The sequence below is a fragment of the Leuresthes tenuis genome, unplaced genomic scaffold, assembly GCF_036924035.1.
Source record: "Leuresthes tenuis unplaced genomic scaffold, fLeuTen1.0.hap1 SCAF_10, whole genome shotgun sequence".
In the NCBI taxonomy this organism is placed as follows: domain Eukaryota; kingdom Metazoa; phylum Chordata; class Actinopteri; order Atheriniformes; family Atherinopsidae; genus Leuresthes; species Leuresthes tenuis.
In genome coordinates this window covers 31,217,696-31,234,598 of record NW_027325364.1, presented here as the reverse complement: position 1 = coordinate 31,234,598, position 16,903 = coordinate 31,217,696, and the positions used below count along the sequence as shown (strand labels likewise).

The 16,903-nt window shown below is 42.9% G+C and overlaps 1 protein-coding gene across 2 annotated transcripts in view; it reads left to right on the top strand.

Moving 5' to 3' along the window:
* The window catches only part of LOC140316885 (low-density lipoprotein receptor class A domain-containing protein 4-like), a 360,196-nt gene that overhangs the window by 162 nt on the left and 343,131 nt on the right, over positions 1–16,903 (top strand). The window lies entirely within an intron of this gene.

Here is a 16,903-nt window from a genome sequence, read left to right as displayed (position 1 = left end):
TATTTCTGTAGTCGTAGGCGGATAGAAGAATGTTGACGTTATGCTAGCTGTCGTGGCTAAACGCTAGTCAGGCTGTCCAGTCGGAATTTGACTTTGGGTTTGATGGTGGAAGTTGCTGTACAGTTTGACCCGCTTTCCAAGCTGCGCCAGACCCCGAGCTAAGCTAAGCTAAGTGAGCAGCCATCAGACAGGCTAACTCTGGCACTCATCCATCCGCAAGGATCACAGCACCAGTCCGCTATGTTTGTCCCTTCGTTGTAACGCTGCGTCTCTCAATGGTCATGACCTCCTTGTTTGCGGTTGTCACCGACACCGAGACAATTTGTTCTGTGTCTTCTGTGTCGTTAGCTGTTTTGTCCATTGTGATTTGAATTAACAATCTAGCTGCGAAATATGATTAGAAGTCTGAGGTGACACTCATATTTTAGGCCAAGAGGCTGCCCAACGTTTAGTCACGCTAATCAGGGGAGCAATGCACTTGATGAACTGGTGGAGTAGCTTCATGAAGTGTGTTGATACAGATCCGTGTGTTAGGTTCAACCCTGGAGCGTGGGATGAAGACCACGGTACAAAAATGTCAGCATCCAAGCATCCTCACATTTAAAGGGGGAAAAAGTGGTGATTTGTTACTTGCGTTGTCCTTAGCTGTTTGTTTTGAAGACTTAAAAAAAAGAGAGATGCGGGTTAAATCATTTTAAAATAATTTTTTCAATTATTTGACCACTCAAAAGTGACAGTGGTGGTGAAGTGAGATCTGTAAACAATCCCAACAGACCCATGTCTCAAAGTATGAAACTCTTAACAGCCCTATGGGACTGCAGATGTGCATGCGACACTGTACTGTGTCAGAACACAGCGGCTGTGCTTTATCCGAGCCCTCTGATAGGGTTTACATATTCTGAGCTTTGTTCACTGATGAATTGCATGAAGGGCAGGAGTTTCTGTCTTTGTGAATTTAGATGTTGAGTTTGTGTTTTGTTCCTTGCCCGGCTGGCTGTATAGAAGCCCTCTGGAAACTTACAGTGCCACTGCTTGTCCTGAAAGTTTCAGTCCAGAACCCCTTAAGCGAGTATCCTTGAAGCTATAGTCTAATTGTTTATTTCTGTCTTATTACCAGTCTGTGACCCCACTTTCTCCAAAAAAAACATGCCTACTCTAAAACGCAAACATTTTCATGCTATTTTTTCTGTTACACACACATGCATCATGCGTTTGGCTGCTGTGTCAGTCTTTGGCTGTGGCAGCAGAGTGCACTGCAGCAAAACAGGAAGCTGGAGTAGGTGATGTTGTATCTTTATCCTCTGCTGCAACACTGATGAGGCGTGCTGTTGAGGTAAAGCTTGATTAGTTGGGTTCAATGAAAGAACATCTATGATTAATGGTGAAGCCAGCAGAAAAGTGAGAATACCAAGTACTACCAAGTACCAATATTTGTCCTTCTAAACAGACATTTCTGTTTGCTGCTTGACTTTAAATCTTTTCTTTTTCTGATGTTTGAACTTGGCTGACTCTTGTACCCTATGTGAAGATGTCATGATAAAACTTATTCAGTCAACTCAGATGTATAAGTTATTATCATCCTTGAATGGAGAATTATTTCAAATTAATTCACTGTGCTGGAGTCTGAACGAGTGAACGAGTGAAGTTATTTGGCTTGACATAACATTAGCAAGTGGCTGACAAGCTTTATGGGGTGTTTACATCAAGCTGTCACTGAGCTAGCAGAGCTGGAGACTATTGTCTTTTGAGACTTGGGGTGTAGCGACATACTCAAATTCAGATTTGCTTTGCTTTGTCAAATCTGAAAAAATACAAATCCTCTACAATTATGTGCTGAAATGTTTTTCAGGAGAACTTATTGCATACTTTCAGCCATAGTCACTCAACAAACTGCTACATTTACTGCAGCTGATACTGATTGACAGGATACAACTTTTAAACCATAAACAACTAAATCAGATATATTTTGTGAAGATCTTTGGACCTGATGACATATTGTACTCAGCACAGATGATGCTCAAGGTGTTTCTGGTGCCAAACACTCAAAGTAAACAAAACTTGCTTTTCAAGTGAACTGCAAACTACTGCTTTGATATTTAAAAATGTTCTTGACTCTGGTTGTTGCTTATGATCACACAGCCCAATCTACAGGTTAGATTTGTTTTAATTTATTGCACTTTTTGTGTATAAACGGATAGCTGTGCTTGAAAATATGAAATCAGCATTTTGATATTAGTAAAATATTGTGAAATTATACAATAGATAAAACTGGTAAATATTTTCTGAATAAAACTATCTGCGGGCTATCAGGATGTGTCCACACGGGCCCTTGTAAAAAGCTCTTCAATCAATCACTAATCACTAAACACTAATCACTCGACACCACAACACTAATTTCAGTTGTTCACAGAAAACCTTAACTTTCTTATTGACTAAAACCACATGTTTTATGTGTTAAACTAAACATTTTGAGTGTTGCATGAACGATAAAGTAGACTCTCTGCTTTACATAGAGCTCATGTCTGGTCATGTCTGATCTTGTGGGCTACCCACAACTCCTATCCTCTTTGGTGCCCAGCATCATTTCCGCCATAACTGCTTTTTACAATGATCAGATCAGCACCTCCCACAGACTCTTGGGAACTATTCTCCATCTTCAAAACTTAGGCTTTAGTTTTAATCCTCAACAAGTGACAGCCACAAACCTCTTTGCTGACAACTTAAGTTTCTCTGCAGAGAAAGTAACGTCAGCAGTTCAGTCACGATTCTGTGACAACCTCTCTTCTTTTTTTGAAGGCATATCACCATCCCAGGCCAGTTCTTTCTCTAAGAGCAGGACATCTGTGACAAACTACATTGTTAAATTTCCCTTGCAATTGCACTTTCATTCACACATAAATGATAAATGATTTGCTGCTATCGCATGTTTCAGAATCCATTCGAAGAACCAATTTTGCTGCTTATATTCAGCAAAATTAAAGATATATAAATAGAATATATTTATTAAGGCTAAGGCTATTGAAACGGTAGTTTTGTGAAATTTCTCAGATTGAAAAACCTCCTTAATCCAAATCATTCCGATGTTAAGATTGTGCAATCTAGTGAAACGGTTCTGCAGCTGTTGTCAGAGGAAGGAAACGCATCCTTTCCATGACATGTCCCACCATCTCTCTAACAGGATGCCCTAAGGCAGGGGTCGGGAACCTTTTTTGCTGAGAGAGCCATAAACGCCACATATTTTAAAATGTAATTCCGTGAGAGCCATACAATATATTTAACACTAAATACAAGTAAATGTGTGCATTTTGATTTTAATGCTGTTGCTAACAAATGATGAATAAAGTACTTCTTACCATTAATGTGACTTCTGGTGCTGCATGGTTTTGCTGATGGCTTTGTAGTCTGGTTGATACTTGGTGAGGTTAAGCTTCATGCAGGCGTTGAGACTTCCATCCGTTAAACGTGATCGTAGGTTGCTTTTAATGTTCTTTAGATGTGAGAAAGACTGCTCACATGCATACGTAGAGCCAAACATTGTCAATACAGCAATACTCACACGCTGCAGTGTGTGGTACGTGACGGGAAGCGCGTTCCAAGTTTTGACAATCAGCTGGTCCACGGGTTGAAGTTTTTTTAATTCTCCCCACTTGTGTTTGCTCGCCAACTCTGCTTGCTGTCGTGCAAGTCTTTCTAAATCTTCATTCAGTGACCTGAACTTATTTACCCACATGTCTGAAGCCTTCAGGTCAGCAGCTTGTAGCTCAAAGTCTCTGACAGAGACACCGGGGATGTAACTCAGGTCGGCGCTGTCCACCGCGCACTCGTGTGGATGGGTGATGAACTTAAAAAGACGTGTGCGCTCACGAAATTCTCCAAAGCGCGCGGCGAATGACTGCCGGAGTTTAGATGTGAAGCCCGCCAGCTGCTGAAGATCAAGATGTTGAGCAGGGTCACTTGTTGTGCATGCATCTTTAAACTCTCCCAGTTTTTCAAAGTGTAGTAAACGACATGTGTCAATGTCGGCGATAAAGAGTTCCAGTTTGTTTTCAAATGCAAACACTGCTTGTTGAAGAGATAACACTGTATTTCCAACGCCTTGCATTTTCACATTGAGCTGGTTCAGATGTTCAGTCATGTCCACGAGATAGTAGAACTTCATTAGCCACTCGGTGTTAGCTAACTCAGGATGCTCGACGTTTTTCATTTCAAGAAAAGTCCGGATTTCGCTCAGACAAGCCGCAAAACGGCTGAGCACCTTCCCTCTTGACAACCAACGCACATTGCTGTGCAGAAGCAGACCAGGATAATTATTCCCAACTTCATCCAGCAGTGTTTTAAACTGGCGATCATTTAAAGCTCGGGCAACAATAAAGTTGACCACCCGAATGACCAGTGACATCACCTCACCAAGCTGCTCGCCACACATCTGAGCACAAAGCGCCTCCTGATGTAGGATACAGTGAAAACTTAGGATGGGTCTCTTTTCATTTTCACGAAGAAGCGCTATAAATCCTCTGTTTTTCCCTACCATGCACGGAGCACCGTCGGTACACACCGAAATAAGTTTATCCATCGGTAGATTTTTTTCTTTAGCGAACTCAGAGAAAGACTTGAATAAATCCTCACCTCTTGTTGTCCCTTTCACAGGCAAAACAGCAAGACTTTCCTTACGTAGTGTGTCACCATCAACATACCTTGCAATGATGCTGAACTGGGATACATGGCTTATGTCTGTTGACTCATCCAAAGCGAGAGAAAAGAATGGTGCGGCATTTATGTCCTTCACTTGTGTTGCCTCAATTTGATCTGCCATCATGATGGTACGATCGTGAACAGTCCTTGCCGACAAAGGCATGACTTTTATTCGTTTGATTATCTTGTCTTTATCTGCAAAGTCGTCGAAAAGTTCATTGGCAACATCAACCATGAATGTTTTGGCATACTCCCCATCCGTGAATGGCTTTCCGCTTCTCACAATCGCTAAAGCACCAGCAAAGCTAGCCGAATTCCAGTCACCTTGTTGAGTCCAAACACGGAGTTGCTGCTGACTAGCTTGCACTCTGCACAGTAGCTCTTGACATGCTTTTTTCCTGCTGTCCCCCGCAGGATATTTGGATGCAAATGTAGAATGGCGTGTGTCGAAGGGCCGTTTTATATTTGACCGTTTCAACAATGCGATTTTATCATTGCATATTAGACACAATGCAGAACCTGCTCTCTCCACAAAGGCGAATTCCTCTGTCCATTCCTGCTGAAAAGTACGATATTCCTCATCTTTTTTTCTTTTAGCCATCTTCTTCGTCAAAAGGGTTTCTGCAATTAGTTAGCTGACTCCTTGACTAAAAGGAGGGAAGTTTACTTCCTGACCTCACAATGACCCGTGTGACACATTGTCCAATAAAAATTGCCGTTGTCCCGGAGGACAGCTGTGATTGGCCACAGCTGTCCTCCCAAAAGCCGCTCAAAACCATGAACATGAGCGGTAGGAAATGAGTGGATTGAAATACACGAGAATGTTTTATATTTTTAAGGTTATTTATTTATTTTTTTTAATTAAAGATTTGTCTGCGAGCCAGATGCAGCCATCAAAAGAGCCACATCTGGCTCGTGAGCCATAGGTTCCCGACCCCTGCCCTAAGGTATTGGGCATCCTGCCGTTGGAATAAATACCATCTTTTTTGGCCCTCGTACCTATCACTGTTGTCAGACGACTCCACAGAATCAGCACAAAATCTCAGCTTTTCTTTCTAACATAATCACATGGATGAAGGAACCCCACGTTCATCCAAACCTCTCTACCCTTTTCCACCAAATTAGTTCCAGGGCTGGTTCGGGGCCAGTGCTTAGTTTGGAACCGGGTTTTCTGTTTCCACTGACAAAGAACTGGCTCTGGGACAGAAAAAAATGGTTGGCTGGGCTAGAGGAAAGAACTACTTACATCAGCGGACTGCAAGAAGGCTCATATCTACCGCTGTGGTAGATATGTAGTGATATTAGGTTTTTACCTGTCTCCTAGAACGCAATCGGCATCCACTCAAAACCCTGTCGATCAACACAAACATGTTAGATCTGCCATTTTCTGATCCCAATGAAGCACTGTAAAGCCAGAAGCAGCAGCTGTACAAACGTGAAGTCATCCATTGTTGTTGTTGCTTCTTCTTTTTCTTCTTCTTCTTCTTCTTCTTCTTCGTGTGAGAGGTGTGGAAGTGGAGCTGAGAGAAAGACTGAGAGTGAAAGCGATTTTCTTACCTTTTTTTCTCTATCTTTGTCTAAATTTGTTTAATGTTTCATTAGTTGTGTTGGTGTTGAGTCTTTTGTGTAGTGTGTGGAAAGTTTAATTTCGTTTTTTTGTTGTTTTGTTTGGTGTGCTTCCCAGCTTTGCTGGGAGGCCAAAATGGCGTCCAGTGGCTTCTCCATGCTGTCACGGAAGCACGGCATCAGGGTTGGTGCCGGCTCTCCGTGCAGCGTGGAAGAAGTGGCGCTGGCCGTGGGGCAGGTGATCGGGCACGGCGCAGTTAAGTCTGCTGCCCGCATGAATAAGGCGGTGGTATTGTTTGTGGAGAAGGTGGAGCACGTTAAAAGGTTGGTGGAGACAGGCATCACCGTGAACGGGATGTTTGAGCCGGTGCTGCCGTTAACGCAGCCAGCCACAAAAATCACGCTATCAAACGTCCCCCCTTTCATTAGTGATGAGTTCCTGATAAAGGAACTGTCAAGACACGGAAAGGTAGTGTCACCACTGAGGAAGGTTTTGTCAGGCTGCAAGTCTCCCCTGCTGAGACACGTGGTGTCTCACCGAAGGCAGCTGTACATGATCCTCAACAACAAGGAGGACGTGTTTGATCATCGTTTCCGTGTCCGTGTAGATGATTTCGAATATATTCTATTCGCGACATCATCGTTTGTAAAGTGCTTTGGGTGTGGTGAGGAGGGACATTTGATCAGGGCCTGTCCCGGCCGCGGTGCTCCGGGCCGGGGAGGTGACAGGTGATAAGGTAGGTGAAGAAGAGGGTGAATTGATCACAGAGGTGGGTAAAACGGTTGAGGGGAGTGAGATGGGTAATGTTGGTTGTGAAGTGGATGGGGGACATCCAATAATAAGTGTGTTGGAAGGGGCAGGTGAGGATGTAGGTGTGTTGGAAGAGGTAGGGAATGTAACCGGAGGACTGTGTGAGGAGTCCGAAGTCGCAGATCAACAGTGTGAAATAAGTAAAAAACTGGAGACATAAGACACTGAAATACAAGTAAATGAGTTGTGCGAGGAGGGTGCAGTAGCTGAAGCTGAGGAGATGGAGGCCTGTGAGGCTGGAGAGAGTCCTGCTCCTCAGAAAAAGCGCACCAAAAGAAAGAATGTGGTGATTGTGATGGCCAGCGGTAAGGCTGGACGGCTGGCAGGCACACCGGGTGCTGCAGAGGGCAGGCCTGCCTGTCTGTCTGACAGCAGCGACAGCGAGGGGTGCGTGTCTGACAGCAGCAGCGTGCTGTCTCACACCCAGCAGACTGCTGTTCAGATGTATCCTCCTGCCATGCTGAAAGGTTTCCTACAGAAGACCAAAGGCATGAAAGGTCTCATAATAGAACAGCACTTCCCTGACCTGCAGGGGTTTTATAATTCAGCCAGAACCACGATTAAACAAAGAGCTGATTCAGACCTGACTGAGCAGGAAATATACAGGCTCCGGAAGCAAATGATCAAAGTCAGGAAACAGCTCGGTCTTTAATGTTAAATAAACAACGGATCTTATTTCTATTTATTTCACTGTTTGTGTTCACTGTGCATTTTAACATCTCTGTCGTCATTATGGACACTTTTAAAATAGCAAGTCTGAATGTCAATGGTGCCAGGGAAGAGAGGAAGAGGGCACTGGTATTTCACACAGCTAGAATGAAGCACATAGATGTTCTATTTTTACAGGAAACGCACAGTGATGATAGAAATGAGGCAGAGTGGAGCAGAGAATGGGAAGGGGAGTTGATCTTAAGTTGATCTTAATCATACCAACCTCAGTGGAGGTGTGGGCTTCCTATTCTCCCGAGAATTTGCTCCAACCTCTGTGGAGGTTCGGCACGTTGTGGAGGGGAGGTGCCTTTTAGTCAAAGCCCATTTTGAGCTTTTTAACGTGGTTTTTATCAATATTTATGCCCCCAACAACGGTACGGAGAGGAAACGCTTCCTGGAGAACTTGAATGATGTTTTAAACAGCTGCAGCTCGGAGGATTTTTTATTCATGGGCGGGGATTTTAACTGTACAGATAATGACATTTTAGACCGCAACCACGCAGAGCCTCATCCAGCATCCCAGCATGCCTTGAGGCAGCTGGTCTCCTCCCATGGCCTGGTGGACGTGTGGAGAAGGATGCACGCAAGCTGCAGACAGTACACATGGTCCCACGTTAGCGAAAACAGAATCTCCTCGGCCAGACTTGATCGCTTTTATGCTTTTAAACACAGAGTCAGTGTCGTCAGAACGTGTAAGATTTTACCGGTTGGTTTTACTGATCACTCTCTGGTTTTATGTAGCGCTTTTATTAGGAATATTTTACCCAAAAGCGCATATTGGCATTTTAACTCTGTTTTAACTGTTGATAAATCTTTCAGGGAGGTTTTAAACTTTTACTGGAATGATTTTAGACAGAGGAAAAGTGAATTTGTCAGTCTGAGGCAGTGGTGGGACCATGGAAAGGTGCAGATTAAACTTCTTTGTCAACAGCACACGCTCAATGTCACACGTGACATTCACAGATCTATCAAAGATCTGGAGACTGATATTGTGGATCTCGAGTGTGAGAGCGAGTCCACAGGAGATCGAGGATATATTGAAAGTCAAAAAAGACGGCGTTGGCCGACCTGCTGGACACTAAAGTACAGGGTGCACTGGTCCGGTCCCGGGTACAAGACATCAGGGAGATGGACGCTCCATCGAGCTACTTCTTCACACTAGAGAAGAGACGAGGGCAGAAGAGACAGATCCACTCTCTGCTCTCGGAGACAGGACAGGAGCTGACAGAGCCGGGTCTTATAAGGAAAAGAGCTGTCGAGTTCTTCACCTTGCTGTTCAAGAGTGAGCACAAGGAGGACGAAGAGCTGATGGAGGAAGTCTGTGGTGGACTTCCTCAGCTGTCTGAAGAAGTCAACTCGCAGCTCGACAAACCACTGACCCCACAGGAGCTGCACGCCGCGCTGCAGAGCATGCAGGGGCAAAGGGCTCCGGGCATAGACGGACTCACTGTGGAGTTTTATAAGGCTTTCTGGGACATCATGGCCCAAGACATCCTGGATGTCTTTGAGGAAAGCCTGGTGTCTGGGTCACTGCCGCTGTCCTGCCGGAGAGCGGTAGTCACCCTCTTACCGAAAACCGGCTGCCTACAAGACATCAAAAACTGGTGTCCTGTCTCTCTCCTCTGTACAGATTATAAGATACTGTCCAAGGTCTTAGCCAACAGGCTGAGAGGAGCCATGGAGCAGACTCTCCACCGGGACCAGACGTACTGTGTACCCGGCAGGTCTATGGTAGATAATATCTACCTTATTCAGGATGTTTTGGAGGTCTCCAATTATTAGGCATAAACACTGGATTGATCTCATTAGATCAAGAAAAGGCTTTTGACCGCGTTGAACACAGCTTCCTCTGGAAGGTCATGGAGAGGTTTGGGTTCAGCGCAGGTCTTATAGCCAAGATCAAAGTGTTGTACAGTGACAATGAGAGTGTGCTGAAGTTTAATGGTGGCTTGTGTGCTCCTTTTAGGGTGCATAGAGGCGTCCGGCAGGGCTGTGCACTGTCTGGGATGCTCTATGCACTCTCCCTGGAACCCCTCCTACAGAAGATAAGATCATCTGTTCAAGGCCTGTTTTTACCTGGTTTTAACAGCCGTGTTGTTTTATCTGCTTATGCAGACGATGTTGTTGTTTTTATCAAGGACCAACAGGATGTGAACATTTTAAACTCTGTTGTTGGGAAATTTTCTGTTGTGTCGGCTGCGAGGGTGAACTGGAGGAAGAGCGAGGCCCTGGCTGTTGGCGAGTGGCGTGAAGGCCTCCCAGTTCTCCCTCAAAGCCTAACATGGAAAAAAGAAGGTTTAAAATACCTTGGTATTTATCTGGGCAACAATGACTTCACAAAGAAAAACTGGGACAACATCAACACAACGGTCGACAGCAAACTAGCCAAGTGGAAATGGCTCCACGGTAAAATGTAATTTAGAGGCAGGGTGCTGGTCCTGAACAACCTGGTGGCCTCTTTATCGTGGCACAGGTTGACCTGCCTGGACCCTCCATCGGGCCTCGTTGCGGAGATCCAGGCAAAGATGGTTAGTTTCTGTTGGGATAAGTTTCATTGGGTACCACAGTGTGTGTTATTTTTATCCAGAGATGAGGGGGGCCAGGGCCTGGTCCACCTGGCTAGCAGGACAGCCACCTTCAGGCTCCAGTTCATTCAGAGGTATCTGACTGGACCTGAAGATCTGGTGTGGTGGGATGTGGCCAGCTGCATACTCAGGCGTGTCAACAACCTGGGGCTGGATGCTGCTCTGTTTTTAACTGATTTTAATTCTCTAAAAGTAAGTGGGTTGCCTCCTTTTTATCAGAGTAGTTTTAAATCATGGGCGATGTTTAAACATGACGTGAGCGGGAAGCGTGACTCTCTGTACTGGTTGTTAAAAGAGCCTTTGATATGTGGTGCCAGGCTTGATGTGTGTTGCAGCAACGTGCCTGGGCTGGCGGGGGCGCTGTGCAGGTCAAAGATCATCTGTCTGAGGCAACTGGTGGATGCGGCAGGACCTGCACTGACTGGCAGCCGGGCGCTGGGCTCAACTCTGGGGGTGCGCTCTGTCCGCCTGATGGAGAGGAGCCTAGAGTTATGGAGGAAGAGGCTGACAGAGACAGAGAAAGACCTTCTCCTCAGGTACGGCAGAGGAGAGGCCGAACCCGACGCCACAGACCAGTACCCGGAGATAGACCTGGAACCAACATTTACAGAGCTCAGCGGCCCGATGCTGAAAGTCTGCGGAGAGGACAAACTAAGCCTGCACAAGGCGGATAAAAAGACATTGTACATGAACTGTGTGAAGAACTTCCACAGGACTAAACTGAACAATAGAGCTGAGAGTGTGTGGACGGAAAGGCTGAGTGGACTGAGCCCACAATGGAGAACTCTATATAAACCTCCAATAAAAAAGAGAACTGGAGATCTCCAGTGGAGGATTTTACATGGTGCCATAGCCACAAATGCCTATTTATCTGTTTTTACTCACAGTGTTTTAAACGAGTGCCCTTTCTGTGGTTTGCCCGAAAACATTTTTCATGTTTTTACTGAGTGCAATAGGTTAACAGAGTTTTTTATCGTTTTAACTCGTGTTTTTAACCTATTTGGTGCTACTTTTACTGTCCCTGGTTTTATTTGTGGTGTCAGATATAGAAAAACTGAAAAACAAAAATGTCAACTTTTAAATTTTCTCGTAGGCGAAGCCAAACTGTCCATTTATCTGACCCGCAGAGACAAACTGCAGGGAGGATCGACCCTGGATGCTGTGACTCTGTGGAGGTACAACGTTAAAGCCAGACTGAGGCTGGAGTTTTGCTTCCACAGAGTCACCGGCAACATTGCAGAATTTGCACATCACTGGGCTCATGAGGGGATTTTATGCCAGGTGGCTGAAGAAGAACTGCAATTTGCACATTTTCTAAAATAATTGATTGATCCTTTTATTGTTAAGTAAGTTGTGAAATGTGTTTTGATACAAAGAGTAAATAAAGTGCTGTTAAAAAAAAAAATCTTCTTCTTCTCTGTGTTGTTGTTGCTTTGATGTTTGCGCCAAGGTGCAGCGACGTAACTGACGTATACGGTGACGTAATGACGTGGCTCCCCTTAGCACCCCGAGCTATGGAAAAGCAAATTGGTTCTTAGCTGGTTCGCAAGTTGAACAAGCTGTGAACCAGCACAAGCACTGGCGCCGAACCAGCCCTGGAACTTATTTGGTGGAAAAGGGGTGTAAGACTGATCTGCTGATCATCTCATCTAATCAATCAATCAAACACTTATTCAACAAAAATCAGTGCTTTAGCTGTCTTCCCAAGAAAGCAACCTTGGTGTCATACTTGATGATCTTGTTCCCCCTACATTGTTGCATGTATTTCTTGGTCATGTCATCTGACTCATTATACCACCCTACTCCTGTTTAGGGTCATGATTATCTCACACCTGCAAATAGTCCAGTATGCAACAATCCATCTGGTCATGGACCATTACTCTTTGAATTCCACTGACCTAAAATGCCCAAATCACATATAAGTTGCTTAAGTCTGTCAGTCCAGACTCTTTTCAGTTGTGGTACTACAAGCTACGAGTTACTATCAGAGTGCTGGTGTCCCTCTTTGCCTTAAGAGTTATCTCTTACAAAAACACTACTTTTACGAACACAGTTAAGGAACTAACATACCTAACTTGTATATTTATTCCCATTTGTATATGTTCTTCTTATACTTTGTCATTTAAATAGATTTGGCACTTGATGCTTAGGCCAGGGTTTCCTATTTTTTTGAAACTTGACTTAATGTAAGATTATTGCTTTGTAAATAGTTGTCATTTAAAAATAATTATGAAAATTGCATCTATGAAGTAGATGCTATTGATAACAATAGCAGTCTGTTGTTGAATTAATTCTATGTTTAAAATAGGGATGTCCCGATCCAGATTTTTTTGCCTCCTGATACAATCCGTTTTTTTTAATGATTAGTCTTGCCAATACGATACAGAAAAACAGCGTGGAATTATGGTAACAAACGGTAAGTTTCATTGTGTGGAAAAGACTGGGATCATTCTTTTGTGCAAGGCAACGTCAGACTTGACTTAAACATTTCTTTGCTATTTTTTTTGTTTGATAATTGTGCAAACAATCTTAACCATAAAAATATAACAAGTGTAGCTGGTTCAGTCAGAGCAATTAGGGATTCAAAATCCAACGTAAAACAAAATATTATTATTATTACAAAATATATTAGAAAAAAACAATAGCTTCACTAGCTTGGTTGGTGGACTTTCAAAATAAATAGCAATCAGCTCTTTATATAGTTTATTACAAATGGGAATTAAACATCTATTAGAAAAGCATATCAATAAAACAATAGCTTCTCCAGCTTGGTAAAAACTAAAAAAAAATCCGAGGTAGTCCCAACTTAATTTTTTTCACCACTAGAGGGGGCAGAAGGCCCTTGAATGAGTGCCAATGCTGGACAGGACAAGGGGGAATTTTTATTAACTAATTTATTTTTTTTTTTTTAAATCAGCGATATGGAACGGCCCATTGTAACCGATACCCAATCTCGAATTTTCTTCAATATCGGTACCGTTACCCTATCCAAATATCGGATCAGTGTATCCCTAGTTTAAATCAAACAACAGAGAGTGAGAGTTTTTGTATTTTTAATGTCGGCTCTGTGCACAGGCTATATTGCACAGGTAAAACCTATTAATTTATAGGTGAATAGAACCATCAAATCATGAAAAAATATCCAAAAGGGACAGTTGAGGAGAAAGTCAGCTGACAAAGAGTGTGTATTCTTAGCTATAGTGATGTGTTCTTGTCTGCCAGGTTGAGTTTTGCAAAGCAGACACCCAGCAAAAGTGCCTCGCGGAGCCAGACTTCTGTATCCGTCTGTCTCATTGTTCTTACTAGCCTGTGTGTTTGACTGTACCTGACTGTCAGTCAGTGTGTGTTTTTTGCCCTTGCCAATTAGCAGCTTCTCACCTCCCGAGGCAAGAGGCTGAGTGTGTGTTCGACAGAGTAGTGAGACTTGACGGGTCTTGTCTGCCGCTGACAGATCAGCCTCAACCTGAACTCCCACACTCCTTCTTTATCTTACACACACTTATGTCTGACTATTGAACCCAAACACACACATGCATGGCTCTAGCCAGTTGTTGATATTATAGCCATGTCATGTAATCGTTTATGTAAAAAAAGATTTGTCATGCTGTTGTATATTAAATCAAGAAAAGTTAATCATATTTATGCTGCAGGCTCACTTTTTATTTGAATCTTTTCAACAGCAACTTCAAAAGGTTTTTGAAAGCAGCTTAATACCACAATTTCTCTCAAGCAATTTAAGATTACTAAATTGTCATGTTATTCACACAAAATTACTCTCCGCATTTGACCCATCCAGGTTGGCACCTGTTGAACACACATACACATGCATATGCACAGGGTCACACACTCATGGAGATAGAAGCCATTCACTATGGTGGGCAGCCAATCCAGTGCTCAGGGAGCATGGGGGTAAGCCTATCTGTTTTTGAGTGGCGAAAGTGGGAATCGAACCGAACAACAATGACAAAACAAATAAACCTTCCCACCCCCATAAATACCCAGGGAGACACAGAAACATATAGACACACACACACACACGTACGCACACACAAGCTCAGACACACTGCACCTATTAGACAGAGACATGGCTGGGCATCGAGGCCTAAGGCAAGGAAAAAGCTACCCTTGGGGGCCGACAACACTGAGAGGGCTCCAGGCCCACGACTACAGGGAGCGCCGCCACAGAGACAGTGGGCAGACACGAGGCCCCACACCAAGGTGCAGAGCCCTCCAGCCACCCGGGCCAGAGCAGTCCACAGGACAGCACCCCCGTTAGTGGACCAAAAGCCGCTCCCAGTGTGGTAGGCCCCCATGAGGAAACACTAGAACTAAAAACTGAAAGACTAAAGGAGTAAAATATAATAATAATAATATAGTAATAATAATTAACAAAATAGATAAAATGCTTTTCAGCTCGTGAAATTAAACCATGTAGTTAAAACGTCTAACTAAAACATGTAGTTAAAACATATAATTAGAATAGTATAGAACAAAAATTAAATATGATAAAAAGTTTGATTAAAAGGAATAAAGGAAATCAAAAAAATAAAATAAAAACCTGATTAAAAAGGTGAGTCTTGAGACTCTTTATAAAAACATCAACAGTCTCTGCGGCACTGAGGTTCTCCGGCAGACTTTTCCACAATCAGGGGCCATAATAACTAAAAGCCGCCTCCCTGTGTGTTTTCAATCGAACACGTGGTATGATTAAAAGGCCAGTGCTGGAAGACCTCAGGATCCGTGAGGGTTGATAAGTAAGAAGACCCAAGACCGTTAAGACATCTAAAATCGAGTAAAAGAACCTTAAAATTGATCCTGAAGCGTACGGGGAGCCAATGGTGCGATTTTAAAACTGGAGTAATTTGCCCCGCCCTCTGGTCCTCGTCAGCACTCATGCGGCTGAATTCTGCAGTAGCTGAAGATTAGGGATCCTCTTTTTTGGAAGACAGAGGCACAGCTGACATTTGACTCAGTGCTACTGCATATCTTACCAAATATCCAAAAGGTCCTCAGGTCTTTTCAGATATGGCTGACTAGACTTGTGCACAGACTGAATGTGGGTGAATCTACATTAGGAATTGTGTGAGATTACTGGAGTTAATTGTGTTAACAGTGGTAAAGGTGCCATTTGTTTCACCCTGACTGAGCAAAAAAACTAACTGGAGAGTGATTGAGACGTCACACTCAGAACTGGCATTTGATTGATTCATAAGGATGTGGTTGTAGAAAAGTTGATTTAAAAAAAAAAAAAAAGTTGACTACTTAGTAACTAGATACATTGTATAGTAGTGCTATAGCTCTTAAATGTTCATCTTAATCATAGGGTGCCCTCAAAAGGCCATCTGAGGTAACCCAGTGATCTTAACATAAGATGCTGTAACAAATTAAATATTTTTTTCACAACAACAAGATCAGCTTGAAAGGTCACTGAGTTCACATCAGTAACCAGTGTCTCATGTTTTACATAACCTGCACTGTATGGCTTCTCTAAAAACGTCCAATAGGAACTTATGAACATGACTGCTGTACGGAAAATGAGAGCAGTCAAGCAGGTGATGTGAAGTACTCATGAGCAGTTATTGTCTTACCTGTGGTAGACAGCAGCAGTGAGTGCTCTCAGACTAGCAAAGCCTATAAGAAGTCAAAAACGGAGACAGAAGAAGAATGAATTTTCACCATCTAAAAGGACTAAAGAGTCAAACTATTGTTAGGTTAGTTTGTTAGTCATCTAGCTAGCCTATACATGCTGGAATGATATACCACTAGTGATATATCACTATTTTTTATCACCATTTAAACGTGCTTTGTGTTGTGTTGTGCATCTAGGTCTTTTAGTGCGGTGAGGTTAAATGCCAACTAAGTCCCTACTCTCGTCTGCAAGCCCTCAATTAATATATATTTCTTTTTTATGTTTTATCATATTTCGATTAAATCTTCTGAGCAGAATTGTTCTTAGCTTTATTTTGTCTCTATGGGAAATCAATATACATGTATGTATAGCCAAATTCACAGCACAGACATTGTCTTTAAGTTACGTGAATGGTGATTTTGTCTGATGGTGCTGACCATGTGCGGAATGCCTAAGCCCATTTGAGTCGAGCTCAATTAAATTCAATTAAATTAATTTTTTTTTTTTTTTTAAATATATCGCCAAATTACAACGAATCATTTCAAAATGACACCTCAAAGATGCATTCCAATTCAAGCTAATTCGCATTTTAAAAGTCAAGCTTTGGTCAGATTAACAAAATTATTAGTTTTTATCTCGTGTCATATGCTTACTGGTTTGAAGCAGTCCAGAAACTAACGTATTAAGTTGTTGATTAATTAGTTATGAAGCTCTTGAAACAGCCAAAAAGTGCTGGAGATAGCAATTTGATAATGGGGTTATTCTAAATGTGTTTCACAGAAAACATAAATTGTATGTTCAGAAAGTGCTTTCGCTTACTGCTCGAGTGTTTTGAGTTGTCCTTGTTTGCATATTAATTTAACTGCAAAACATAAGTAGTGATTTAATAATTCAGTGAAAGCTCTGCAT